The 17,827-nt window shown below is 38.5% G+C and overlaps 1 long non-coding RNA gene across 2 annotated transcripts in view; it reads left to right on the top strand.

Moving 5' to 3' along the window:
* The window catches only part of LOC116572423, a 249,813-nt gene that overhangs the window by 63,003 nt on the left and 168,983 nt on the right, over positions 1 to 17,827 (top strand). The window contains exons 3-4 of one of the 2 annotated variants that reach the window (XR_004278310.1): positions 368 to 470; positions 8,767 to 8,908. This is a non-coding gene — a long non-coding RNA (uncharacterized LOC116572423). The remainder of the gene's footprint in view (positions 1 to 367; positions 471 to 8,766; positions 8,909 to 17,827) is intronic. The other variant, XR_004278309.1, reaches the window with a different exon arrangement.

Genomic DNA, 17,827 nt, shown 5'->3' with positions numbered 1-17,827 from the left:
ATCATTCCTGTGTTAAAATCAGGATCGGTTCAACTATCCAGACATCTAATGCTTCCTTATTGGCAATATTCACATGAAAGCAATTTAAAATGTAACAAATACACCTAAATTTTGCAGCTTTGGCCAATCAGTACTGGAAACCTGTGAAGAAGTAGGAATCTAAAACAAATAACTGAGGTGTTTTAGGAGGGGCCCAGCATTAGATATTAAGATCAACCAGATGTTGGTACCAATTTTATTTTCTACCATGGGGAAGTTTGCTTTTATCTTTACATCAACTTTTAGCAAATGAATGTCTACTGGCACTCTAGTCTCAAGGCTGTCAATTCAGCACTTAAAATGGTTCGCCTTTTTCTTTTCCTTTAAGAAAAATATCACTGGGAACAAAGGAAGCAATCAATTTCACATCAGTGAATGAGCTAAGGTTTCACCTTCTAGTTGGATTATTCCTGCACATCATTTCTGAAAAGGTAATTGGAAAATTGGGCACTTAGGTGGTTAAAGACTTGTTCAACCAAAAAGTAATATTTAATACTCTGTCAGCGAGGCAAAGCATTTGCTAGGAATTCAGAGAAAATCTGTCATTGACCATAGGGATTTAGAAGAAATGGCTTCTGAAGGACTGGTAGAGAAGATAAGTCAGGTCTAGGTCATGGATCTTCTTACTGGGGATGTGGTATCTTCTATAACGAAATTTCATCAATTTCTGTAACAGAAGTGAAAGCATTGTGGTTTTAAGGGTAAAATTGCCTTTTCATTCTGATCCCTCCCTATTATAAGCAATGAAACAGTATAGAGATATTACACTTATTTCTACACTTGCACGGTTCCTCCTCTTGTATGGGTGAACTTCGTAATATTTTATTTCAACAAAGTACTCATTGTTTAAAAATCCCTTAAAAAACTAATGAAATTACATTAACTTGCATTAACTTAATATTTTTATTGTCTAATGTGTCCCCATTCCTGGTATAAATGTAATAAGATGAAAGAAGTATAATATGATGTTGATAGAGTCTCAAGATAGAAAATTTTTGTCATTGAGGTATTGTGTCGGTTGTTTTGGCCCAATAAACAGTGGCACCCAGAAATTTGGTAGATTCAGCAATTCTTGACATTCCACTGCTAAAATTTACTCCCCTCATAAGCATTAGTGAAATGCGTAGATTTTATTGAGCAGTTGGTAGGAGAAATAGAAGAACCATTTGGCTAGCATGCCCCTCAGCACAGTCCGTAACTAAAACCTTTTGACATATCTCTCCTTGCCAGTTGTCCACTTACCCAAGTCATCTTTAGTCACCTCTTTCCTTTTTCCCCTTAAAATAATCACCGATAGATTTCACCCCACTATCAATAATGGGTAGATCATGTGGACGGAGAATCAATAAGGAACCAACAGCTTTGAACAACACTATGCTACAAATGAACCTAATAGACCTATTTAGAGCGTTCTATATGACAACAGCAAAATATACATTCTCAAATGCATATGGAACATCTTCTGGGATAGACAATATGTTAGTCCACAAAACAAGCCTTGACAAATCCAAGAAGGTTGAAATCATACCCAGTATCTTCTTTGACCACAATGATATGATGCTAGAAATGAATAATGAAGAAAACTGGAAAACTCACAAATACATGGAAATTAAACAATGCTTTCCTGAACAGCTATTGAACCAAGAAGAAATTAAAGATTAAAAAAGTATCTTGAAAAAAAAGTATCTTGAAAACAAAAATGGAAATGCAGTATACCAAAACAAGGGATGCAGCAAAAGCAATTTTAAGAGGGAAGTTTGCAACAGTGAATGTCTACATTAAGAAACAAGAAAGATGTAGTGTGCAACACTACATCAATAACTAATAATGTATTATATGTTAGCTAACTGAACATTTAAAAAAATCTATCATCAACCCCCCCCCCCCCCCCAAAAAAAAAAGAAAGAGGAAAGAAGAAGGATCTCAAGAAACCTAACTATGCCTTAAGGAACTAGAAAAAGAAAAAAAAAAAAAACTGAACCCAGACCTAACAGATTAGCACTAATAAAGATTAGAATAGAACTAAATGAAGTACCAAAAAATATACTACTATTTAGAAGTCTGACCATAGTTGTCAATGAATAGGAAGAGAAAGTTTATCAGAAAGAAGTGGAGTTTATTTCATCCAGGGGAAGAAAAAATTTTCTTGTCAGTGGAAGTGGTGCCATGAGAGAGCAGAAGTGATGTGTAAGAGCCCAGAGGCAAATGTGATGGGTTATGAGGAGTAGAAAAATGCTAGTAATTTGGGATGATTAAGGAACATCATGTCTGATTTTTAACTTTTCAGGCACAACTAGTGGAGGGTACATACTTCCAAGAAGGTTGATATTTAGTCATTTAGTTCATACAAGGCTATCTGTGACTGATTATAGTTAAAGCACTTATCAAGTTGGGAAGGAAGGAATGGCCATGGATTTCGGCAACAGCCAATATCATGCCCAAAAGCCCAGATGGAACCAGCTATGTCTCACTCATCACAGTCCAGGGTACTATGAGTGACCCATGTGGCACCACAGTGAACACAGCAAGGACCTGAGGTAGGAGCAATAGGGATCATATAATAATTCTCCAACCTCTGAGCTGTAAATATTTCCCCTTACCAAGGATGACCTTACTTTTAGAAGGGGGAGAAGGATAAAAACTCTATGTGTAGGAGAGAAATCCCCAAAGACCAAATAATTACCAAATAAAAACAAGCTATTAGATGAAAGAGATAGATGAAATTCAACACAGAAATTAAATTAAAAAATCACATTTTCGGCAATCTGAGTAATGCTTTGTAAGTTTTGATCCCATTTAAATGTTAAGATTAAAATGAATTGTGAAAAGGAAATGTTATATGAGCTGGAAGAAAACATATGCTTTGGCAAGGGGAGTAGAAAGAAAGCTAAAACATAATGGGGATTGTAAGCTTGAGTTGTCTGTCAACTGGAACTGCAAATTGAAGACACCAGATAAGGTAGGAAGTTTGAGAAGAACCCATCAGAAGTCAATACAAAGAAAACAGTGAAGCAAGGTATTGGGAGGCCAATGAACAATGCAGTTAAAATCTCTTGAAGTTTTGAGTTTTTTTCTGTTTGTTTCTCCAGACTTGGATTGACATCCAGCAGGTAAAGAAGGTGGTCTTCAAAAGCAAGACCATGCTTGCCAGAAAAGGATGCCCTCACATGAAGATGCCTGACTACTCTTTGTCTTTTCTCAGCTTTCCAGATGTGGGTTCATCTCTAAAAGTAATGTTCCTTAATCAAAGTAGAACCTTCATGTTTCACAGATTCCTCAGTGAGAACAGTTGTAAAGTCATCAAGACTGACAAATTTCCTTTAGGCTCAATAGCTTGCAAAAGATTGAAAGGGTCCCTTTACTTACAGTTTTGCATCACTATGTGAAATTATAAGTAATTTACATGTTAGAGAAAGTTCACCAAAGTTGGGCTTGGTCAAAAATACTAAACTGGACAAAAAATGGAAAAGTACATTCTTGGAATCAAACTGAAGGTTGGATTTTGTCTGCTGGCAGTGGTCATATAGTCACAAAAGATTGAAATTAAGAAACAGGATTTACTGTGTAAGTTCTTATTGTATTTGTTTTTTTGTTTGTTTTTTGTTTTACTTTTTTTTTTTTTCATTTTATCATAGTAATTTCTCTGGATTCTAGGAGAACTGGTCTCTTTGAACTGAAATTCTTCATGTTAAACTTTTTTCCTCCCCCTTAAGCTTGCATGGATTTAGATTGCTGTTCATGGATAATTTGGTCTTCAAATGTGACCTGTTTAGCTGGAAGAACTATAACTGAATGGCTGCCTAACCACAATGGCCACTGTTATTTCACTGATTTCAGCATCTAGTCTTTGGAATCAACATCTCTTCAAAATCATTCAAGAGGGGTTATTCCCCAAGGGTTCCATGCCATAAAGTTTGAAAATCGTGTGGGTCTCTATACTTACCTTCCTTTTTGGCACTAATTACTCTATTTTGTCTGCTCCTGAATTCATTTTAAAAGGCCTTATTCCTCACTATGAACAAAGGACCAGTTTATTTTAGCCATGTCATGGTTGGTTTAGTTCAGTGCTTGTTTGGAACAGTTAATCAATCAATCACTGAGTGACTCAACAAATATTTATTAAACAGCCCCACGTGCAGCAGTCTGAAGCAAAACACTGTATCTGCCCTCAAGGATGGAGGGTCCAAGACTTGACATGTTCTTATTGGAAGAGGAGACCCTGAAATACTGACTCTTGAAATACATGCAGAATTTGGGTGTGCAGAATGGGCCATGACAGACATGGTCACTGACATGGATAAAAAGTGAACGGAGCCTAACCGAAGTTGAGACCCACAGAAAGTCAGACATCCAAAGCATCCTCTGTTTAATTTTGTGAGGGTTATATATGATTTTGTGCTATATACCAGATTAACTTTCCTGGTTTGTGGACTTGTATTATTTTCATGTTGCTACTTAAAAAATTAGCATAAACTTGGTGGTTTAAATGAGCACCATTTATTATCTTACAATTTTGGAGATCAGAAGTCCAAAATTAGCTATTTTGAGCTAAAATCAATACGTCAACAGTTGTGTTCCCTCTGGAGGCTCTAGGGGAGAATAGATTTCTTTACCTTTTCCAGCTTCTAAAGCTGCAATCCTGGTTTAACTTAGTACATGGCCCCTTTTTCCATCTATGGAGCAAGTAGTGTAGCATTTTGCTTCAGTGGTTATGTTTCCTTCTTGATCAGTGTCAAATCTCCCTCTTCCTTGTAAGGAAAATTGTGATTGCATTTATGGCCTGGATAACCCAAAACAATCTCATCTGAAGATCCTTCATTTACTGTTATCTGCAAAGTCACTTTTGTTGTATAAAGTAACATGTGTAGGTTCAAGGGATTAGGGTATTTTGGGGGGATGTCTTTGGGAACCAGCATGCAGCCTATCACAGACTTCTACTGAAATGACTTCATACTCTAGGAGAAAATATCAACAAAGGAAATTATCAGTCCCTCTTTTGAAAGGATGGGCAGGGATGAAGAAAATATATATTCAGAACTGGAACTGGAGATGATGTGACTAATTCAGAATGGATTACTGAGTATGTGTTTGGCCTCATGTTTGTCCTACAGACACTGTTGCTTTTGAGGTTCTACTATGTTCGGCTCACCTAGGAGTGTCAGTGGGAATACCTTGAGGCATAGATTCAGACTCATGTGAGTAGATTAATTGAAGGACTGAGACCTTGCCCCTGACTTGTCAGCAGAAGCCTCCTATTTTGAAGCCAGGAAGGACTCCCGCCGTATCACACTGCCATCGTCAGGGCCTAGCATCTTGCTCATCATCTGGCGGAACACCTTCTTGTCTATGCATCCAGCAGTTGGGATAATCTTAACAACATCAAGGAGATTTCTATTCAAATGGACATTCGCTCTGCCTCCTGGCCACATAGGCTGATGTGTTACTCCAAGCCAACTCTTTTGTCATGCTGCCAGCCAAATTCACCCTTGAAGCACAGCACAGCTCAGTATTTCATACTGATATGTGATCCTTCTCACCTCTTATATAAGGATATATACTGTGTATATATCCATGCGCATTTTTACATTTTTACTCATTCAAAGCCCAGGGCCTGTCTTGTCTCTTCACACATGGCATAGTAGCCCAGGACTCCTAAACCCCCACTTACTGGCTCTGTGATTTCATGATGTTCACTGTTCTCCCATTCCCAGGACTCTCAAAAGTGTAAGTTCTTCAAATACAAACTTTTCTTACATCTTATTTATATATCTTCTTAGCCACTGATGTCATCTTAAAAATGCCAACCTGAGTATCACTCACCATTAATTGCTCTTCAAATGAGCACCATGGTGGGGAGAAATGTGAACTGAAGCCTGTAGGTTTTCTTAATAGGACTTAAGTATTATTTATGTTCTGATAATATTTTTATTTGAGGCCTTTGATAAATCACTTCTCAACTTTGAGTTTCATACTTATTATACAGGGTGATAAGAGCATTATTGTTTTTTTAACCACAGGAATTATCAGTCAATTTAGTTATAGGAATCATATGAAAACACTTTTAAGTTTGACTAAAATAACTTTTGAGTATTTATCAATAAATAAAATTTTTGAGGTGAGAAGGATCACAGTGGCTAGATTCCTTACCTTTGATTTCTCCACTTAGCTAAATAATGCTTTATGCTTTCTGAGTTGGTTAATTGAATATATTCTCTTCTGTTTTCTTTTATACTTAAATATATTATTAACGTTTTACAATTTTTATTTTCAAGGCCAAGTTACTTTGTTGTTTACCTTTGTAAATTGCCAGTTTTTAGAGTATTGACGTCATAAGTATCTGTTTTTGTTTGGCTTCGGAAAGGTCAAGTTTCTTTGTTCTCTTTTATTTCAGTCATTTTGGATGAAAATGTTCCAAATATAGACTGCATTAGCTTTTGTTATTTAGAAAAGATGAACCAAATTATTTTTCTCAGGTAATTGGTTCTATACACAGAGAACCCCAAATAATTTACAAATATTCAAACCAATAAAATTATTGTTATTGGGTATATTTTTTTTAAAAAAACTGTCTTTCTACAAGTTAGAAAACAAAAATTTGTGAAAAAAGATTACATTTAGGGAGGTGAAAATAGCAACAAAAATTTTTATAAAGGACACTGGCAGTGCCCTGTTTCCATGGTCATTGTTGGAAAGGTCTGAGTCCCCCTTTGTCTCCCAATGTGATGCACCAATGAAATGACAGGCAGGCCTGGGCAGGCAATGCAGACCTACCTAACCGAATGCAACACGTATCTTTTCATACCTCAACCTCAGTGATCTCATCTGAAGTCTGGTAGAAACAGTAAATTGTTCATTTTCATTACTGACTTGGATTCCATTTCTTAAACTTCTGATAGTTTTTCCATTCTCCGACTGATGGTCAACTAGGCTGTTCTGTTTTTGTGTCTCTCAGATTAGTATTTAGAATTGAGATTATGGGATCCCTGAGAAATACATCATATCCAGAATTTGAAGCTGCTCATCCCCTCTGTTATGCAGAATTATAGCATAGGGTGAACGATAGGTCTTTGGGGCTACAGCTCCTTGACTGAAGTCATGAGATCATGGATCACACATCCTAAGATGTTGTCCAGAGAGGTAATTAATTAATTAATTAATTAGGGGCAATGCTCCAGTCCATCTGTGTATCTGCATAGCTAGAAATTCCTATTTACCTTTCCTAAACATTGTAAAATTCAATCTGTATTTGTAGTGAGCTTTGAAAAATTGCCTTGCCAGGGAAGAGCTAAGTTGTATTATTATGCAGGAGACATATTTGGACTGGTGTATAAATTGTGATAATCCCAGAGTCTTTGAAAGTACCGAGGGAAATGGATAGATCTATTTTTTAATCGGTTTAGACAGCTGTCTACACAGCTGCATCCTGGCTATTCGTCTTCACCCAGTCACATGGCCCAGGACATCTGTCTGGGCTACTTCCCACCCTGAGAAAACTAATGAGGTCGTTGGACACACATCTGAGCCAGATCTGGAGAGGCTCAGTGAACACTGGGATTACTGTTGGTCTGTTTCTTGTTTTTTGTTTTATTATTACATTGTAGGCACATGTTTTGTGAAATATCTCATCATTTTTAGAATGGCAATTTCAGACGCTGTGACACAGGACACCTCTTTTGTTTGGAGGGAAACAGCATTTGTTTCTCAGTTAATCTCAAGTGCTGGCTACTGCTACTTAAAAGACTGCTCACTCGCTCTTCTTTCTTTCCTTCTTTCTCTTTCTTTCTTTCTTCCTTCCTTTCTTTCCTTCTTTCTTTCTTTCTTTCTTTCTTTCTTTCTTTCTTCCTTTAACAAAGAGAGCAGTTGGTTCTTCCTATTCTGGAAAGGGCCTCCCCTGAGAATTGGTATGCATCTGCTGAAGAAGAGACAGGAAATGCTTCCTTAAATTTGCAACCCCAGAAAGGGGATATGTCCATCACCACCCATGCACCAAAATTCTGATACTTGGAAATTGATAAACGTTTGCTTTCTTTGTTCCCCTTCCCTCAAAATTTTTCTCTCTCAACCCTATTTACCTCTACTACTGGCCTTTGTTCCTCAGTTCTACCTGTCCAAAGCCTGCTCAGTTTTCATGCCCAGTCATCTCCAGTGGTAAGAGAACATACTCACTGCTCGAGTATGTTCTCATTCCCTTTCTGTTTCTACTGAGATTCATTTTCACCTCTATTGGTCTTTGTGTTCTCTTGTCCACCTTCCTTACTAGTGAAGCCAACTGAGGTAATGCCTTATTTATCTTTGTGTTTGACTTATTTCATTGCCAGTGGTTAACAATGTCCCAAATACTTTTTTCTGGGTGATTTATGGGATAATCCACTGAAATCATGAAGTATGTCCTTTGTATGAAAATCCTGAAAATGTATATTGTTGGAATATTCTTAGACTAACACACTAAATATTGCTATCTGCAGAAATCACGATATCCCTGTTGTAAAATAATGGCAAGTGAATGTAATGTGCCCCATTACACCAGACATGAATTGAAGAATCAGGGCAGGAGAGGGGCTGAACTGGTGAAATCCCAAAGAATACAAGTGCAGAATAATATAGTAATGGAAACAAGTTGTGAGCAAAGTAATGTCTCAGAAATGAGATGTTTTTGAAGGGCTTCCTTCAGGTTTCTCTATTCATCTTTGGGTTATTCCTTCTGATGGGTGTTTTGATTTTGTACAGGTTCCTTGGAATGGAGGTGGTCTAGAAAATGAGGTATGAATATGCACTTCATGATTATAAAAATAACTGTCATCTGGAGCAGAGTGACATTTCCCTGGGACCGAACTACAGGATGAACTTGAAGCTGGCTAAAGAAAGTACGGTAAGAAAAGGAAGGCTTTACTCTTTGTTGCGTTCAAAAGAGGTTGAAGGCCAGTTTTCTGAGTGGATGGGAAGATGGTTAACATCTTCCATCTGCTGAAGGTAAGATTACCCCACCCCCAGCCTTCAGGAAGACATAGGGATGAAATATTAATGTGAAGACAGGCAGAGGGCTAAGGAAGGAAAAGGACAAAAGGAAGCCTTTGGCAGATAGAACTATGCACAGAGGACTCCAGGAAAATTCTCTGTGGACACCCACTTTATCTTTTTCCTTATCCTATCCCTAAGTCTTTAGAAAATTTTGCCAAATTTTCAGCCTGGTGTTTGCTGTTCTGGGTGGGATGAAGGGAGGAGCCACACTTGGAATGAGGTGGAAAAAGAAAGCCAAAGCAATGTAGAGCCAGGGGTGTGGGTGTGGACTGACAAGGAAGGCAGATGAGAGACCAGAGACAGGTAACCACCATGGATGGTAGGTTGCCTGGTCAAATTCCTTATTAGAAACTGGAGATAGAGCTGCCTGCCTGAATCAGTATCAGGGATCAAAAGATTGTTAACTAGATGTTAAAGGAGGGATGATTTCCTGAAGGCTGGAAAACTTAGTTTTGTTTTATCTTTATAACTGAAGGAAATAGACAAAACTCTGGGAATAGCAGCCATCCACTCTTCTTTTAAATGGCCAGGCCATGAACTAGAAAACCTGAGACCATCCAGGGAGGAACACATATAATAATGTGACTGGCCAACCTGAAGAACACAGGTGTCCTGTCGGTGTGGATCACCATGAGACTGACCCTGAAATAGGCTGGAGAGTGGAGAGAAATGGAAGCATAGGTGCAATTTCCTTTCTGATCAGTGTAGAAGAACCCTGATGTACAGCCCCTCAATGAAGAGGTCTTTGCCCTTTGTACCGCTAAAACGCAACATGTGAGAGGAGGAAGGCCTTGAAATACTTAGGCAATATGTAATAAGATCATTTTCTTCTTGAAAAGAAAATTTCTTCTTTCTTTATACCCTGTTTTGATGATCATATATATATATATATATAATGGTTTGACTAAAGCAGTTGGATTTGCTCATTGGGTGGGAAAAATCTCTGAGAACAGACTTTCTCCTAGCTCCGACTATGGCAGTGATAGTTCATGTGTGACCTTTGGCGCGGTACTGTGGGACTTCCAGCACAGGCCCTGGCTGTGTCTGAGAGGCACAGATGCTCTCCACTGAAAATGTTCAGATGGGCCAAAGTGAGAGGCTGTTGGCTCTGCAATGTTAGTGGGATGAAGGTGGAAAATTAAACGTAATTGCATCCATGTCATCCAAACTAAATGACATTTTAAAACTCTGCATATGGATTTTGTTTCCCTTTTTTATTGTTATGGTTTTCAGAGGCATCTGTGAGCACTTGTGGATATTCAAAGTAGGATGCCATAGTGCCCTTTAGTAAAGGGTTTATCTTATGATAGAGTACTGAGTTTGAAGTCAGACTACTAGTGTTTACATCTTGGTCTTGAGTGCCATTTCTGCTTAATAAACACGTTGGCAAATTTGTCATAATTCTGAACCTCAGATTCCACGTATGTAAAATAAGGTAGAAATATATTTTTTCAGAACAAACCCTCCTACTCACCTTTTTTTTGCTCAAAACACTTTAAAATCTTAAGGCATCTTCCTGCCTACAGGACAAGGTCTGACATCTAACATGGAATCCTGGGAACTGATCTCTGTCCACTCTAATGGTACTTCTCTCTCTTCCTTCACACCTACCCCTCACAAAACTCCCTTCCATCCAGCCATCTTCACTCCTTATGTCTGCCACCATCATGCCACCTTGTTTCCTGCCTCCTTGCTTTCTTTTCCAATATTCTCTGTGACGAAAACAAGTTTTCACTTCCCTTAGCCTTGGCCAAATGGGTAATGCTAGGTCCTTTTTGGGGCGGCACATCTTATCTCTTCCATTTAAACTCTCATTTGTTTGTCTGTTTAGTTTCCAAATAGAAACAACTTCTTCTGAGTTCTTCTTGACTCAGAGTTTTTTGTGTTCCCAACATGTAACATAGGACTTAGCACACAAAAAATGCTTAATGCCTTTGTTGAATGGCTGGGTCAGTGAATGCTGAGTGAGAAATCCTAGGACCATATTATTAATGACGCTGGAATAACCCATACTGTTCACCCATTAGAACACCATCGTGTGCCCCAGCTTTGAAACTCACTGTAGCATCCCCATCAAGAGTAGCAAGTTGAGACAATTGGGAGCTCACCTTTTTAGAAAACCCCCATTCAGTCATCAACATTGTCGTTGAGACCACTTCTTTTCCAAGCTAGTTTCTTTAACACCTCCTCCTACAACCTTAGCATATCAGTCGAAACGTCAAGGTACATGGAAATGTTTTCTTCTACATGAGCTATAAACACAACAAAAGTATTCTTTCCTCCCAAGATGAGAGTGAACAATTCAGGTCTGATGTAAGCACACCAATAGAGGGTGGGGCTGAATGCTGCCTGCTTCTTCCACCCAACCCATCTCCTGCCCTATTATATAAGAGGTATCCATGTCTTTCTCATTTCAAACATGTTTATTGTCTGGCTAACCCTTAGAAGGCTTTGGAGATTTTCTTCCTGGTTTAGAGCTTAAAGTTTTGTATATTATTCTTCCAGGAAAGGAACAGGGTTGTGTAAGAAAAGGTGAAAGATGGAAGGATAAAAACAAAAGTAGGAATGGTGAGTAAATGTTCTCGTTACCATTTAAAGATCTTCAAATACATTTTAATTGAAATTTAAATATCTCTTTAATGAAATTCCATGGTGCATTTCTGCAGAGCTCAAGAGCCTAGGTATCAAAGCTTAAAATCCAGTTATCTGCACAATTTCACCAAATTGAACGCTCCAGCGCTCAAAAGTAGAACATAGATAGTGTAAAGGCCTTTGTCAGTTGACAAGTCCATTTTCTAGGATTTGTAGCAAATCCTTGTTAAAAGTAAGGCAGCATTTTCACAAAGCCAAAAAAAAAAAAGCGTGTGGGGGGGTGGGAGTCAGATCCATTCCAAAACAGTTATTTAAGATATTTGCTTCATGAACTAAAAAAGCAATTTTTGATGGATGTATATGACCCTCTCAATGAGCCCTTTGTGCATTATGTGGACACAGCCTTAGAGAAAGCTGCATGTGTGAGTTTAGGGGAAAATTATTCCTGTAGCAAAGATTCATCATATCATGGTCACATTGTTGAGATTCTTGACAAAAAGTCTAGCTAAAGCAGGAAAGCAAATGATGCATGAAGCATGGGTGGGTTCTCCAGAGGTTGGAAGCGTTTAGAAGTATGACCTGTGTGACCCACATCATATTGAACATCTGCTGGGGCAATGCACACCTCTTACTATTATTTCTGATACCTAGACATGAAAAATAAAAATCCGTCTCTCAAAATCCACAGAACAGTCATGCGAATAAAGCAGGATGCTTCCATCACCAAAGTTCACTTTTCTGTTGAGTATGTTCATTGAATATCTTGGCTGTATTTTAAATTGTATTCCCTCTTACAAAATTATGGAGTGACATGGCTTCTGTTCAGATGAGTTTGCTTTCACTTGGTGAGAATAGATGTTTTTGTTTTTGTTTTTGTTTTTCCTTCCTTTCTTTTTTTTTAAATGTAAGCTTCCCTGAAGGTGCACAGCAGTTCATTTTGGTCAACCCCATTTGCCTGTCGTTCTGTATCCTTGAAACGAATGGTGCTGAGGATTCAGGCAACAGATTCCCAGGTGTAGCCAGATCGTACAGCATAACTCTCAGAGGTCTCATATAGGCTGTGTGCATACCTCATTTCAAGTTGCTTATTTTGGAAATGGGGAGCTAAACCAACCACTGCTCATTTCATTGATGCGCATTCACACGATGCTTATAGAGAAGAAACATTTTTAAAAAATATATTTTAATTTGAAAGAGTGATACCTGGACTTGACTAAATACTAAAGTCTAAGTCACAAACCTGTTTTGTTGATGTCTTACCACAAAGAAGTGAGGTGTCCTTGGTCTGTAGTCATCATTTGGGGTGGAAGTAATTGAGAGGAGAAAAGGGTATTCAGTCATTCTCCAAAGCTGGGTGCTCCCTACACAGTGAAAATCACATAAAGGACTGATGTAAATCTTCACTTCGTGGGTCAAAAAAGACTTATGAAATAGGTTTGATGGAAGAAACTCTGTGCTGAGTTCCATGTCTTTGTGCTCATCTCACCTACCATGTGATGCTGTAGCTCTTACCCTGGAAGTAACCTCTGTGGTCCATTTTCTTAAGATTCCTGACTCTTGTGTTCCCAGTGCTTCCATTGAATTAACCTGATTGCCCAAAGCAGCTCTGTGAGTTGAGTTGCACTTCTGTGTGCAGTGGAAAACCTACCAGGTTTGGAATCAGGATTCCAGTGCCATCCCTTGGCAGTTCTGTAATTTGAGATGTGTTCAGTTTTCTTGAGAGTGGGGTTATCATAATATTCAAATGAGCTGATACCTGTAAAATCATAGCCTATGAAACTGTTAATATCGCTATTTTGGATTGCTATATGCTCTAGTAGGAAGTGAGTGAAGTTGAATAGCATGTTGTAGGAGGGAAGCATTGTCAGTGACTTCTGCAAAGTGCTTTTTTCTGATATGCTTTTTCAGGTAATACTCAACCTAAGACTTGTTCTTTCGCTGCCAAAAGTCAAAGTTACTTATGACAACGATTGTGAATATATGGTCCACAGCCCAGTATTATCCAGAATGGATAGGTCAGCAATCGTGACAACTGATGTCATAAGAAAAACTATCTCCATTATTAGGGGTCACTTGTTACAAAAGGACATTTAAAACTTTATAGCTCCATAAAAATGTACCGTGGTGTTAGAATAAACATGAATTGTTTCTTGACTCTGACCTTTGAGCCAATGATATTAATTTGACCCCTCACCATTCCCAAGACAAATGTGTCCTTTCATTAAGCAGAAATTTATTATGAACATTGAAGTATTGAACTTTTAATTGAGTTTTTCCTGATTGTTTTTTTATTTCACAAACTTGTCTTTGCATTTCCTGTGTTGTCTTGACTTTTCTTGGAGAGGAGGTTTGTCCCTGCATCAGCATGGGTGGAACAGTGTGCAAAGTCGTCCTGCCTCGGGGTGGTCCATCCCTTGGACTTTGGGGATGCCACTCTCTGCCTGCCTGTGCGAAGCGTAAGTGGGGGGACAGCCTATCCATCATCTTATCTGAAATAAGTCTAAGGATGTTAAGGGTTTGAGCTCATACTGTAGGAATTAGACTGAGCTGCAACAGACAATAAAAGGCCAGTTATGCCGATGTGGAGCTAGAGAGAGAGTGGCCATTTCACGGTCAGGTTACCCCAGTTGTCTTAACCACTAAATCGTTGTTGCCAGCTTGCAGAGATAAGATGAATTGCTCAGGGGCTGACTTGCCCATAGTCAAAGCAGTCAGCTATAGAGACATAGGCAGTGTAAAATGGAGGTCAGCTATGCACACTGCGCTGGCAAGCATTGAAGGGTTTTGCGGCTCCAGGTCATTTATATGAAATGAGCCGCATGGTGAAAGGAAGAAGGAAACAGCTTCTTCGTCAGGAACGCTGAAATTGGGAATTCATAAGGATTCTGAAAGGAATCTCGGAGAGTAGCTAAGCTAACCTCTTTCTGTTATCTCTAAAGACATTGAAGGAGAGAGAGATGAATGCATTAGCCAGCTTCCCTATAGTTGAGGAGAGAGCCTGGGGTTTCAACTTCCTGTTCAGTCCTCTTCCCATAAGTAAGGGAAGGGTACTCTGTGCTCCCTTCCAATAGTTCCTTTTCCCAAAGTTGGAACTGAGGTAGCCTTATAGTCTACTCTACTCAAGGCTGGTATGATTTTTGATAAATGGATGCATAAACGGATGAGGGCAATATCAGCCTCCCTAGGAGGCTGTCCATGAGACCTGGGGACCTGTATGAAACATGGAAAGAGGGTCTTCCTTTTGATGACAGAATGCTCAGTCTTCAGTTCAGAGTTTAGACTCAAACTTCATTATACATGTCTTACTATAATTATACACGCAAAGGTATTCTAAAATAGCTGTACTTGTGTTTAACCCTGAAGAAAACAACGTTTCAGATGTATTATGGGTATTGTGCTGTTTCTATTTTTGTTTAGTGCCACCCAACTGATAATCAAATGCTGATGGTATTTCTGAACAGTGGACTGCACGATTTCCATGAGGTAGAATTAGGAAATAGGTGGTTCTGCTGTTTTGCAAGGACTGATCAGACTGGAGGGACATCCTCTACTATGAAAGATAAACTGTAGCCCATTACCTTGGGGGGGGGGAAACTTTTGTTTTTGTACATTTATTCCCATTATATTCAGTCCTCAAATAAAAAACAAAAACAAAATGAAACAAACCCGAAGTCCTGACAAAATAAATAATGTATTTTATTGACATATGCCTTTTTATTTGATTCTTATGCAATATGAAAACTTTTCCCAGTTTTTTGAGTTGCTTGACAAACATTAAAGCACACATTATAACATGTTCAGTATGAAACTATTTGAAATTGCATTTATTTCTCTTTATTTCTCTTTTTTGCCAAATCAGTGGGTGAAACAGATGTGCTTTTAACTTCTAAAAGGTGTGGCTTCTACTTCTTTATTATCTATTCCTTAACAAAGTTAGGTGCTCTGTTATATTTATATTCTTTACATTGTCCAATGTTTTAATCAAAAATTCATAAAGGAATGAAGAAAGTTGATGAATACCTGTAAAAGAAAGGTTCATGGTTTCTCCTGATAGCTAGCTCTGTACACTTGGGGATTTTAAGAAGGAAAAAAAAAACAACCCAGGAATGACTTTTATGCCTTGCTGCCGTAACGGCATTTATCGTAAGTGTCAGAACACTATCCGTGATAATGTCTTACTGAATAAGCGGGTAGCTCACCTGATCTCCATCTCCCCAGCACCTAATAGATATTGTGGGCACACAGATAAATCTCATTTTATGTTATGCTCGGTCACAAAAAAGAATTAGATTGTGTTGTTCTATCAGGCAAGAGGATATATATCTGTTGTAATCATCCGTAAAAATTACTTTAAGTTGAGTCACTAGGAGCTTGTTGGATACATGCAAAATCGGGATGGTGTGTTTTGGCCTGTTTCATGTTGACTTGGAAAAAGAAAAAGAAAAAAACTTATACCTCTGAGTGATTTGCCACCAGACCTTTAGAAATGAGACAAATTTGTGGATTTTCTTCCTGAGAAACATATTGCAAAGGAGAAGTATTGATTTTATTTCATTCAGACAAAATTGGTTATTTATTTTTACTTATGACCATTATAAAACAGGGCTGAGCTGCCTTGCTATGATCAAATAAGAATGATCTATAATGTTTTCCTGGGTATTGAATAGGATCCAAACTGTATTGGGGTCATTGGTGTTAGACAATTTCCCGGTGTTGAGAAGCAGGGGAAGGATGAACGCAGCCTGTGGACAGTGTATCTGAGTCAGAGCAATAAACTTGGGCTGTGCGTACACTTTTATTAGGAGCATGAAGGAATCAGAAGCCTCATTTCAGAAATGATAATAACATGGGCTTAGATGGCCATAATAATCTTGTAATTATTTTTCAGTCAATTGGCCTATTTGATGATTCCTGGAATGAAATGCTCGTCCAACTTGACATTTATTGGATGCACATACACATGCACACAACCTAAATAGAGCAGTTTATTAGTGCCAAATGCCTTTGACTTTCAATATCCCAAAGGACAGTGCATCTAAAACTAGGTAAAGTGCAACTATATACATAGTCATCAAACACATAGAATATTTTATTTTATTACTCCTTAATATAAAGGATGAGGAAACTGAGGGCTATTTCTCTATTACCTCTATTATTTCTTTATATCTCCCAAGTCCCAGATCAGTACTTATGCCACTACCCAGTGCTGGTTTGCTCATGGCTACACTGTAGACATTCTAGGAAATGACACAGAGGAGTCTTTGTCCATCGTGCTTCAGTCTGGTTTGGTTTTACCCCATTTTGTTCTCCCACTTCAGACCTCAGCCTCAGTTTCCCCTCTTCAGAAAGAACCTCATTGATGATCTATATCATCCGTCTTTCCATTATGTTTTCATTACATCCTGCCTAGTTTCCTATTCGTATTTTGGAAAAATTCTAATTGTTTTGTTTATGCAAAACCTGTCAGCAGGTTTGTTCCCCTGTTCCTACCACTGTGAAAGGTCCCTGAGCAGGATCCTCATCTGCGCCATTCACCACTCTATTGTCAGAATGTAGACAGTGCCCAGGGCCATGTAGGTGCTCAATTCATGTTTGATCATTGAATAAAAGAAGGAAGAATGAGAGAGAAGCAAAGAGGGAAAAAATTGATAGTGTTTAAAGTCCGTAGGGGAAGGAATCAAGAATATTAATTGGTATAATTTTAAAAATATTCATAAATATACTCTGTAGAGATTTTAGAAACAAGAAAAAAAGTGTGTGTGTGTGTGTGTGTGTGTGTGTGTGTGTGTGTGTTCACATATACGTGTATGTCAGACAGGGAGTAGTAAATGAGACAGAAGTAGGAGAAATTGAGAATACTTGGAAGACATGAGAAAGGCTTGAGAAACAAGATCTGGAGTAGGCTGAATGAATCCCCCCCACCCCAAAGATGTCCACATCCTGATCCTGGGAGCTTGTGAATATATTACTTTCCATGGCAAAAGGGACTTAGCAAGTACGATCAAGTTAAGGTTATTGAGGTGGGAATGTTAGCCTGGATTATCCAGGTTGCTCCAGGACATTAACAAGGGTCTTTATCACGGAAAGGCAGAAGAGAATCAGAGAAGATGTAATGAGGGAAGCAGAGGTGAGAGAGAGAGAAAGAGATGGTAAGAGTCGAAATTGTTCCACTGCTGGT

The sequence above is a fragment of the Mustela erminea genome, chromosome 13, assembly GCF_009829155.1.
Source record: "Mustela erminea isolate mMusErm1 chromosome 13, mMusErm1.Pri, whole genome shotgun sequence".
Lineage (NCBI taxonomy): Eukaryota > Metazoa > Chordata > Mammalia > Carnivora > Mustelidae > Mustela > Mustela erminea.
The sequence above is the reverse complement of the archived record's forward strand: the minus strand, read 5'-3'. Positions and strand labels throughout refer to the sequence as shown.